The sequence below is a fragment of the Drosophila bipectinata genome, chromosome XR (assembly GCF_030179905.1).
Source record: "Drosophila bipectinata strain 14024-0381.07 chromosome XR, DbipHiC1v2, whole genome shotgun sequence".
Classification (NCBI taxonomy): Eukaryota; Metazoa; Arthropoda; class Insecta; order Diptera; family Drosophilidae; genus Drosophila; species Drosophila bipectinata.
Genome location: NC_091735.1, coordinates 7,043,300 through 7,054,195, shown reverse-complemented (window position 1 = coordinate 7,054,195; position 10,896 = coordinate 7,043,300). Strand labels below are relative to the sequence as shown.

At 42.4% G+C, this 10,896-nt stretch overlaps 1 pseudogene; it reads right to left on the bottom strand.

Moving 5' to 3' along the window:
• Nucleotides 1-9,773: 9,773 nt before the first annotated feature.
• Nucleotides 9,774-10,689, bottom strand: LOC108125930 (dynein light chain 1, cytoplasmic-like; annotated as a pseudogene).
• Nucleotides 10,690-10,896: the final 207 nt, after the last annotated feature.

Here is a 10,896-nt window from a genome sequence, read left to right as displayed (position 1 = left end):
CGCGTCGTGCGGAACTGGGTAGTTCATAATGACATCGTATTTCTTGTCATCTGGAAGTATTCCTTTATCAGTGCATTTATGACCTAGAAAAGTCACTTCATGCATAAAAAATGAACATTTTTCTGGATGTAGCTTTAGGTTGAATTTCTTACATTTCTCAAAAACATCTGTTAAGTTTTTAAGCATATGTTTTTCGGAACAACCGATTACTATTAAGTCATCCATATAAAGGAACGCTTGAGAAGGTTCTAGACCAGAGAACGCAATAGTCATCATTCTCTGAAACGAATTAGGAGCTATTTTTAATCCGAAGGGTAATCGCGTGAAGCGATATGAGCCGTTGCTCGTTGAAAAAGACGTTATATCTCTTGAACCTTTTTCTAGTTCAATTTGATGGAATCCTGACATTAAGTCAAGACATGAAAAGTATTTTGCTCGACCTAGTTGATCTAAAATATCATCAATTCTAGGTAATGGGAATTTATCAGATAGTAATTTTTTATTAATCTGACGATAGTCAATTACTAATCTCCATTTCTTTGCATTTGATCCGGGGGATGATTTCTTAGGAACAAGTAACAATGGGCTATTATATTCGGATACTGACGGTTCGACAATCCCGTCTGAGATTAATTTTTCTACTTGTTTTTGTATTTCATTCACCTGACTATGTGGGCTTCGATAGTTTTTTATATAAATTGGTTTATCATCTTTTAATCTCAGTTTTTGTTTATAAAAATTATTTGTGGTTATTGATTCGGTTTCCAATCCGAATATATCGCTATACTGGGTGCATAGGCTAGTAAGCTGAGACTTGAACTGTGGAGGGAAGTTTTTTGACAGTTGTGATAGTAAGGATTTTTTTCTATTGTCTGGATTTGTGTTGACTACATCGTAGTTCGAAAATGATTCGTATATTAGATTATCTGTACTCACTACTTGGTCGTTATTTGTTGTGTTTGATAATCTTATGAAGGCATTATTGGATGTTGCTATGGTATTTGCAACGTAAATACCATGTTAAATTTCCTGATTTGGAATTAATACACTGTCTGCTGTTGAATTAAGTTCAATTTTCCGAATAACTTGGGATCTTGCTGGTATTATTGGAAGTATTGGAATATTGCCAGAACTATGAGCTATTGGTACTTTAATTGGGAATTTTAAATTATTGGGTCTAATTATAAGCCAATCTTCAGATGGCTTGAAATCTAATTGACAGTTGTATTTTTTGATAAAGTCGATGCCTATTATTCCATCGCATGGAATTGGGAAATGTGAATTTAGGATATGAAAATCGTGTGGAATTATGTAATTGGTGGTCTGTATCTCTATAGAAACTAAACCTTGGGATTTTATTATTTCTTGACTTATGCCTTTTATGTCTATGATGTAATCATTTTGTATGTTTTGGAAATTATCCGAAGTTTCTTTTAGAATGGAAATGTCTGCACCTGTGATTATTAAAAATATAAGTTCTTTCCCTGTAGCTACATTAAAAAATGAAACGAATATATTTTGGCTGAGATTAATAGTGTGAACTCTCACTTCATTTATTGTTGAATATTTAAAGGGTTTTGGGAGTTTTCCGATGTCTTTTGGTTATTATTTTGGGTCATTCTTACATTGCCATGGTTATTGCTATTGTGGCCTCGATTCGAGTTACCACTGCCTCTAAAGTTTCCTCTATATGGACCTCGCCCTCTATTTTTATTTTGATATTTTGTGTTACAATTATCGTTGTTGTAGTTATTGTGGTTGTAGTTATTGTGATTACCACGAAAACTACCTCTATAACTGCCACGTCCGCGATTTGAGCCGCGCTGTGGATAATTCTTATAATATAGGACAGTGTTTGACTGCCCAGTTGCTTCAGTGCAACTATTAACAAATTTGGAAACGGCTTCGTTCATCGTACTGAATGTTCCAGCTTGCATGATAAGTTTTACCTTATCGATTGTGCAGTTTTTAGTCATTGCTTTGACTGCATGCTGCATGGAATAATTCCTGGCTAGCTCTAAAGATAAACCATCTGATATATATGCACCTTCTAAGGCTTTCGTCATCTGCTTAATTTCTTGTGTGTATTGGTTAGCAGTTTTATTGCGCTGCTGTAGATTCATCAGCTTCGCTGATAATACCTCAACAGTTTCGCCTTTGACGTTGCTTCTTAGTCTAGCAATCACCTCAGTAATTGTTGTTTCATTACCCATTAGATTCCGGGCGACACCTTTTAGCTTTGTTTTAATAATGGAAATAGCTAATTCTTCGTGCTCGCCTTTTATTGATTGTATTATTTGTAAAGCATCAATGAAACTTGTTAAATTTTCAGCCTTGCCATCAAAAACTGGTATAAGCTTAGATGCTGTATTAATAAAATCAATATTTGATTGTGCCATTGTAATGGATTTATCTATTTTGTATTCTATGACACTCGAAGTATCTGAATCTGTAGAGTTATTCAGATCAGTGTATACCGCCGGAATAGTAAGATTATTTAAATCTTTATCTTCTATATCGGGGTTTACTTTGGGAAGCTCTTCTGACTCAGATTCTTTCGTTTCTGTTGATTTCGAGTCAGGTGCCATACTTTTGTAAAGAGAATTACGTAATATGTTTTAATATTTATTTTCTGTTATTCCATTTTCTCAGATTTTAGGTGTTTACATTTGTGTATAATAATTTTGTTTTTTCTGGGTTTTTTATTTAGATTTTGTCCAGGTCATTTGCTTGACTCTGGAATTTTTTCTTTAAACATTTGTTGTGTAATTTATATAATTTTAGCAATAAGCTTGCTAGCATTATAATAGGAAATAGGTATTAAAATGTTTCATAAATTTTAGGAATTTATGCTATTTTTGAATTTTTTTTCTTTTATTAGAAAAGAATTAAAATTTTACATAAATTTTAGGAATTTATGGTATTTTTTCCTTTAATTTAAAAACATTTTATATTTTTTTTTAAATCTGAGTTTTTATCTAACATTTTTTCCTACCTATTATTTGTACAGCTATACGGGCCATACTTTCAAATTGGGCAAAAGAGGTTCCGCTCAATTTTTCAAAAAATATTATAGTATATAAAAAAAATTTGCATCGCAGTGCAATCAAAAAATGAGTGTTTACGTAGAGTAGCCACTTTAGGTGTGCTACTCTTTTTTTTATTATTTTTGCAACTCCTCCGCGATTGCCCATTGCTTCACTCTACTCACTCAGATTTTTTGTAGATTTGTAGGTAGTAGATATTTTTGTAGTTTTTGTGTTTTTTGTAGATATTATTCATTTTCGATTTTCCAATTATTTTCCAGTTTTTCCAGTTTATCCGGCTTTTTTTTTTGCTTATGCGAATCCTCTTGGGTCTATCCCTTTTAGTCCTTCGATGTCCTTCGATGTTCCATCGCTGTCACGGTCGCCATGTGATGAAGAATGAAGGATATTACCAAGAGTTGAGTTTGGTTGGTTTTTATTTGGAAGGAGCAGCTGAGGTGCCGCTCCAACGATCAAAATGTCTCCGTTCCTTTACAATATTTCTTAAGTCTAAGTAAGGCTAAGTCTCGTAGCAGCGCTGCTCGCAGGCGGCGGCAGAGAGACGGCTATGTACTTAAAGGAATAAAGGAATATAATAATATACGTTGTTATGCGCTCTCAAGTGGAGGCGCGAGGGGTATGCATATGCTGACCGTTTGTTACGATTATGCTGACACTAGCACTTTCTGTGTGCGGGCTAAGCCATAACGATCGGTTCATATTTCGGCCACTTAGGGTTTATGACCGGGACTTTGGATTATGTAAACACTGCAACAAAGTGTTACAGTGCGCACCCTTTAAGTACTCTTGGTACAGTGGGTATTCAATATATGTGCATACTACAGAGCAATTTTTTGGCTCTAAATAGCGGAAGGGTTCTTCTGGTTTCCCGAGCTACCTTGGGTTACTCGGACATTATTCTGATTATTGCTTGCCCCGCGGTTGTTTCCGCCGCGGTTATTTTCACCACGGTTATTACCTCTATAATAATTATTGTTTTGATTATTATAATTCCGGTTGTAACCGTTATTTTGGTTATAGCCATTGTTTCGGTAGTTATCTCGGCTATTACCCCTACCGCGATAATTGTATCTGTAATTGCTGCGGCGATAATTGTTTCTTCGGTGGGCGTACAATATTGAATTGGCATTCATTGGTAGTCATTTCAGTACTACATTGTATGTACTTAGTGACGGGCTCATTCATGTTTGTGAAATTTCCTGCTTCTAATATTGTTTTGAGTCTGCCATGCTCACAATTTTTAACCATTGTGGTGATGGCTTCCTTCGTGCTGAATTTGTCAGCGTGTTCGGCCGAAAGGCCTTCGTCAATATATGAAGCTTCGAGAACATTTCGTAGATTGTCTATTTCTGTTGTAAATTTTTCGGCTGTTTTGTCTTTCTGGACTGTTTTTGCCATTTTTGCTTTCACCACGTCGGATGTTTCGCCGACTATAGTGTCTAGCAGTTTCTTTATTTTTGCCTCTATTGTTGTCTCACTCTGTACTCTGTATAGCGTTGATCCTACAATTTTGGATTTAATCACTTCTACAGCTAGGTTTTCATATGTTCCTTTTGTTAGGTTTATTAACCTCAAAGCTGTTGTGAACCTTTGTAGGAGAAGTTTTTGTCCGTTAAACTCCGGAATGGCAGTTGAAATTTCCTTTATGTATGCCCTTTGGGAAATAGTTTCGTCGTGGTCGGTGGTCGGTTTTACTTCTACAATGCTGTCGTTATTATCAGTGTCTGTGAGGTCCTGATTTGATGATTCAGATTGAATGAGGACTGCAGGAATAGTGAGGTTTTTTATATCTTTTTCCTCTATTTTGGGATCTGTAGAGACGGGGTTATCTATCTCAGCCGGCTCAAGGGCTGGCGAATCTGATGATTCTGGCTCGTCTCCAATTTCTACTGTCAATGCTGTTTTTAATATAGTGGGCACTAAAATGGCCAAATTCTATTTTTGTTTTATGTATATTGTTGTAGGGGGGCGGTGCTGCCGCAAAAGATTCCAGGAGTAGATGAAATGTGAAGTCGGGGGCGTCTTCAGTTAATTCAAAAAGAAGCGCGTTCAGCTTTATTGGGCTGCTAACAGAGGATTGAACATAACTTAGAAAAGAACGGACGATCGATGACGGCCGACGAGAGCGCGAGAGTGCATAGAGAGGCGAGCGCGGATGCACTCTTTAGCGCGGATGAGCTTTTCAGTGCGGGTGCGCTCTTAAGTTCAGCGGCCCAACGGCCCCTCACACAAACATCCCGCCCCCTTGCAATCACTCGGGTTGCAACAGATCCCTCGTCGTTAGCGATGCGTCACTGCAGCTCGAGGGCGTACACGGGTCGATGAAGGCCCCCGTGTCGAAGACCCGGATCCTGGTGTTGACGCAGTTCCGCATCAGCAGCGACGATAGGGTGGGCGCACCGACCGCGTCCTGCAGGGGCTCTCGAGGAGAGGCGGAAAATTGCCTAGGCGTGGATGACGCGGGCGGACGAGCGGTGGACGGCACCCAATGAGTGGCGGAAGAAAGCCGTGGAGCACTTGACGGCTGCCGGCCAGTGGCGGAAGAATGCCGAGGAGTTATCGAAGAGTGCCGGGAAGTCGGTGGCCGTGGATCGGTTTGGGAATGCCGGAAAGTGGCGGACGCAGGCCGAGAAGCACCCGAACCGCGGCGGGAGTTGGCGGATGACGGCCGAGCGCAAGACGAGACACTCCGTGTCCTGTCTCCCGCGCTCCGTGACCGGTGCTCCTCTTGGCGTGCCTTGCGCCGAGCCCGCGGCTTCTACATGAGATACAGCAGCGTGTGGTGATCCTGACCACACGTCTTACAGCCGTCACCACGCCGACAGGATCCGTCGGAGTGCTCGTGGGCCAGGCAGCTCGAGCAATACCAGTTTACGAGAACCGCTTAGAGCCGCTTCTCGGCACTAAGGCGTAGGAAGCGCCGACACTTCTTCAAGGCGTGGATTCCATTGCAGACTCGGCAACGGTAGGATTGAATACCTCGAGTACATCTGCTCTCCAGCGATTGGGCGTTGCGTGGGCGTGGCAACATCGTGCTGAATATGACCTTGAAAACCAGAATTTGGCCCGGATCAGACGGATCATCAGCTGATTGCCACCGTGCAGCGTGATGCAATGCGTAAATTAAAAATGGAGTCGAGACAGAATTGTGCTCACACCCTGAATCCGATTCGAAACTGATCCGTGTGGGCACCTCTCCCTGATCCAGTGAGTCACCGAGGCTGCGGGCAACTCGTGCGGAAAAAACAGACACGCTGCGGGGGTTGGCTGGAGATAATGGGCCTGTCAGCACCCATCCGAAAATGGTCTCCTGACCGAGAAGATGTTAGCCTTGGAATTACCGAGGAGAATGAACGGAAGAATGTCAGCTCCTAATAACACATCGACTTGGGAGCTCTCAAAGAAGTTGGGGTCCGCCAGGGGAATGTCGAAATCGGATATGATGGCAGATCTCCGGCCAACTGCGGAAGAACGTAAGCCGCAGTCTCTAATTGTAGCCCGGGTGTAGACGGCGACCGAATGGACAAATGGCACGATTTGGTAGACTGCGCGGAAATGGTCTAATTAAGGCCGGAAACTTGGGCTGGAATCGTCATGAAGGGAAACTTGACAAGGTTGAACAGTCGTTCCGTTATGAAAGTTGCTTCGGACCCTGAGTCTATCAGTGCTCGTGCCTGGACGGTGCACCCCAAATGGCACACATTGATAAGGGCCGTGCCCAGTAGGACTGCTCCTGACCCGCAAGCGAAATACACCTGCACATTCGACTGATCCTCTGAGCCGTTTGCTGGCGTAGGCGCACTTGGAGCGGTTGCGAACGGATTGCCGCGGTGCAGGAGGGTGTGGTGTCGGCTGTGGCATGTGAAGCAGGTATGGGCGCTCGTGCAGTTTCGCTGCTGGTGCCCTCGGGCAAAACAGTTAAAACATAACTGCTTCCTCCTTATGTAGTCAGAGCGCCAATTTACATCCATTTCTAGGAAACGCGGACACAAGCGAAAGGGGTGGTCCTCTTTCGAACAGAGATCACAGCCCTTTTGGCCCGGAACCACTCGAGTCTCGTATGAAGTGAGCCTCCGAGCAGGGGCAGTAGGAGCTCCTGACCTTGGCGGAAGTTGCCCGGAGCCACTAGGCCTGACGTCGTCGATTGCTTCCAGAGTGCGATGGCGCTCTGTCAGGAAGTTATCTAATTCCTTCCATGTTGGAATTTCGGCCTTATTATGGACGGATTGCTCCCACATGGAAAGTGTGACTTTGGGGAGCTTTGACGAAATCATAAACACCAGGAGGCAGTCCCAAGCCTCAACATTGTTGGTGGACATTGCTAGGGCTGTCAGATAACTCTGAATGGTGGCTTGCAGCTCCTTCAGCGCGACCCCGGACTCTTGAGAAATAGCCTGGATGTTAATAAGGATTTTCAAGTGGCTATTGACCAATAGCCGCCGGTTCTCAAAGCGGTCTGTGAGGCTTTGCCACGCGGCGATAAACCCCTCATGGGTAAGCGGAGCCTTAGATACAATGGTGTGGGCGTCACCACTTGTTTTGGACAGTAAGTGGAACAACTTCTCTACCGGGGTGAGCCGCGAGTTTTGGATGTAAATGGCCGTAAACAACTCTCTGAAGGTGGGCCACCGAAGATAATCACCCGCAAAGACCTCGGTATCCACTGGAGGTAACCGGCAGCCTGTAGACGCGGGCGTGTGGACATTGACGGAAGCCTGAGTGGATTGAGAAGCAATTTTCTCCCGAAGCTGGGCAATACACCTCGAATGGACGGAGTAACAGTAGCTGTACTTCGATATCAGCACTGTCGAGGTGGCCGCATTGTTGTCTGACATGGCTCTCATAGATCTTCTCCACCTTCTCCCACAGTGCCCAAATTTGGTCCCGATGAACTTCGCACATGTATTGTAGGCTCCCAATACATGTGCGAAGTCCATCGGGACCGTTTCTGGGGCGCCCGGAGTATTTATGTTAGCCTTAAATTGGCTAAATTGTTGTGGCGATGCACTTTTTCAGCACCACTTCGACCGCACTTGGAGACATTTTCGCAACGGAGCGAGTCTGCCTCTGTGAAGGACCGGGGATTGTATCGACGGATTCGTCACTCTTTGCCCTTGGAATGGCACTAGTCGTCTTAGGCTTCAACAGAGGCGTCCGCGGATATGCGGATTGAGATCTGTCCAAACAGATGGTTGGGCTCGGACGCGGCTTTTTGTCGTCTCCCGTGGGCATTCTTAGAATCCAATTCGCTGGTCAGCGCTTGTCGACTGACTTTCGCAGTAGGTGCCTCGTACGAAGCGGTGGCCGGTCACACTAATGTGATGAGAACGGTGAGATCGCGGATGAAATGCGATTACAAGGCACAAGTGGGAATTAGTAGCGCCGATGTCGAAAGGAACGTCGTATGCGGCACAATTCGAATGAAGAAGAAAACTTCAGGAACCCAAAAAAACCAAAGGGGACGAGGTTTGTTGAGATTCTAAGCGGATGGTGCCTGATGCGGAGTAGAAGCAGCGTTAGAGGGACGGAAAATGGAAGTACCGGAAAATTCGTGCTCGTTCGGAAAAAATTTATGACGGTCTATATATGTATATTTCGACAAGTGTGGCTCGTACGTAGATATTGAATTCCTACCTATTTTCGAATTTGCGGAGCCGGAAGGGTGGACTTGACCTTGGCTTGGATTTAACACGAAAAAAAAGAAAATAAATAATTAATAATAATTAATTTTTGACTAATTGTCGGATTTAATTATTATGGAAGGGTGGAGTTAAAACCCTAATCTTTAATTAATTGGGTTTAATTATCCCGAAGCCGGAAAGGTGGAATTGAAACCGCGGCTCTATTCGGACAGAAGGTTGATAATTAAATTATTAATAATTTTCGAATATTAATTTTTTTTTAAATTTTAATTGTTGAGTGGCCGAAAAGGTGAACTAAAAAACCTGGCCATTTGCTCGAAATGGCGGTTTATAATTGTTGGTTTTATAAATTTAATTTTTTTTAATTTTATCGGCCCTATATTTCCTGAAATTGGAGGCAGAAAATATTTGGAAACATATGGACATGCATGCAGGATATATACGGATATATGTAAGGGCTTGTGGGGCATATGTTGGCACAGTAGAGCTTTGATAAGTGGACTGTATAATTGGAGGAACAGAAAAGTTATGTGGTGTAAAAAATGACACTGATTGGGGAAGATAAAAAAAACAAATATTAAGACAGCGGCGGACTGTTCGGTGAATATTAGGAAATACCGGAACTAATTCACACCGGCTGGCCGATATTAATTATGCCTTCTTTTTGTCACCACACAATTTCACTGTTCACTTGCGAATTTTTCGCGGATTAATTGCACCAAAAAAATATGCATGTGCGTATGTATGTATGTGGATGCACATATGCCTCGACCGTTGGCAAGCGAATGGATAACGGAGAGGCCGAAAACGGCGAGGAATATGGGCAGCACACAAAACGGAGACGGATGGAAAAATTTGCAGAATTTTAAGATTATTATAGATTATTAGAAAATCTCAAACTGCCGTTGTGTCGGAAAACTCGGACTTGGAGTTGACACGGAGGGAAAAACAATTTTGCAGCAGTGTGAAAGAAATTCAATGTTCGGATCACTGCTGAAGACCGGCAGAGAGATGGAGACGGAAAAATGTACTTTTCTTTTGGCGGAACAATGCCGAGAACTGCTGGTAGAAGAAAATCCAGGAATTATCCGGCTCGAAGGACCAAAATGTTGTAGAAGGGCGGTGCTGCCGCAAAAAATTCCAGGAGTAGATGAAATGAGAAGTCGGAGGCGTCTTCAGTTAAATCAAAAAGCAGCGCGTTCAGCTTTATTGGGCTGCTTACAGAGTATTAAACTTAACTTAGAAAAGAACGGACGATCGATGACGGCCGACGAGAGCGCGAGAGTGCATAGAGGGGCGAGCGCGGATGCACTCTTTAGCGCGGATGAGCTTTTCAGTGCGGGTGCGCTCTTCAGCGCGGATGCGCTCTTAAGTTCAGCGGCCCAACGGCCCCTCACATAAACATATATTAAGTTCTCTCTCAATCTTAGTAAGAACTTCGATACTCGAGACCAGTGGGCTTTGTCTAGCCGGTCTCTTTGGTCGTGTATTTATATACGCGCTGCGTTGAAGCGGTCTACTAATATTTCGGCGTGTTTATTCACAGTATTTTGCTGTGCTAGCCGTGTCCTTGATAATGATTTGTATGATTTGTCAAAATCAGCTTTTATGTTATTTAATTATTTATAAAGCTCATTACTTAATGGAATTTTATTGAGAACATTGCTAGAATTATAAGTGAAATAGTTGGTTTAATATATTATTTTATTTTTGTATATACATATAAACTTATGTACCTCTCTTAAACAATAAAATTGCTAAGTTATTCAAATGGAAATGTATAAAATGATTCGGCTCATGCGATACGTATGATCCGAAGTTACGGCCAACAATACAATGCCATTTTGGTTTGAACTTTGGGTCATAATCATTTTTAATGTATTTGGCAATGTCTGATTCAATGTGTTTTTTTTCAATAGCTTGTCTTCCGCAATCAATGCCACTTTTTGCATTTCCTGACTCATGTCAGTACTCTGAATATCGGCCTTGCCGCTAGACATTTTGCTGCTTGTTTTCTATTAGATGTGCCTGATTTTTAGTACGTTTATTTGCCCTAGTGTTCGATGTATGTATTTTTTCTTTTTTTTTTTTTTTTTTTACCGGTCTTTCAGAATTTGGAAATGGCTTGTGCATCAATAAGAGCATCAGCTAGCATTCCTGTATTCATCATAAAGCTTAGAGGCCCAGACGACCGAGGGGCGCTCAAG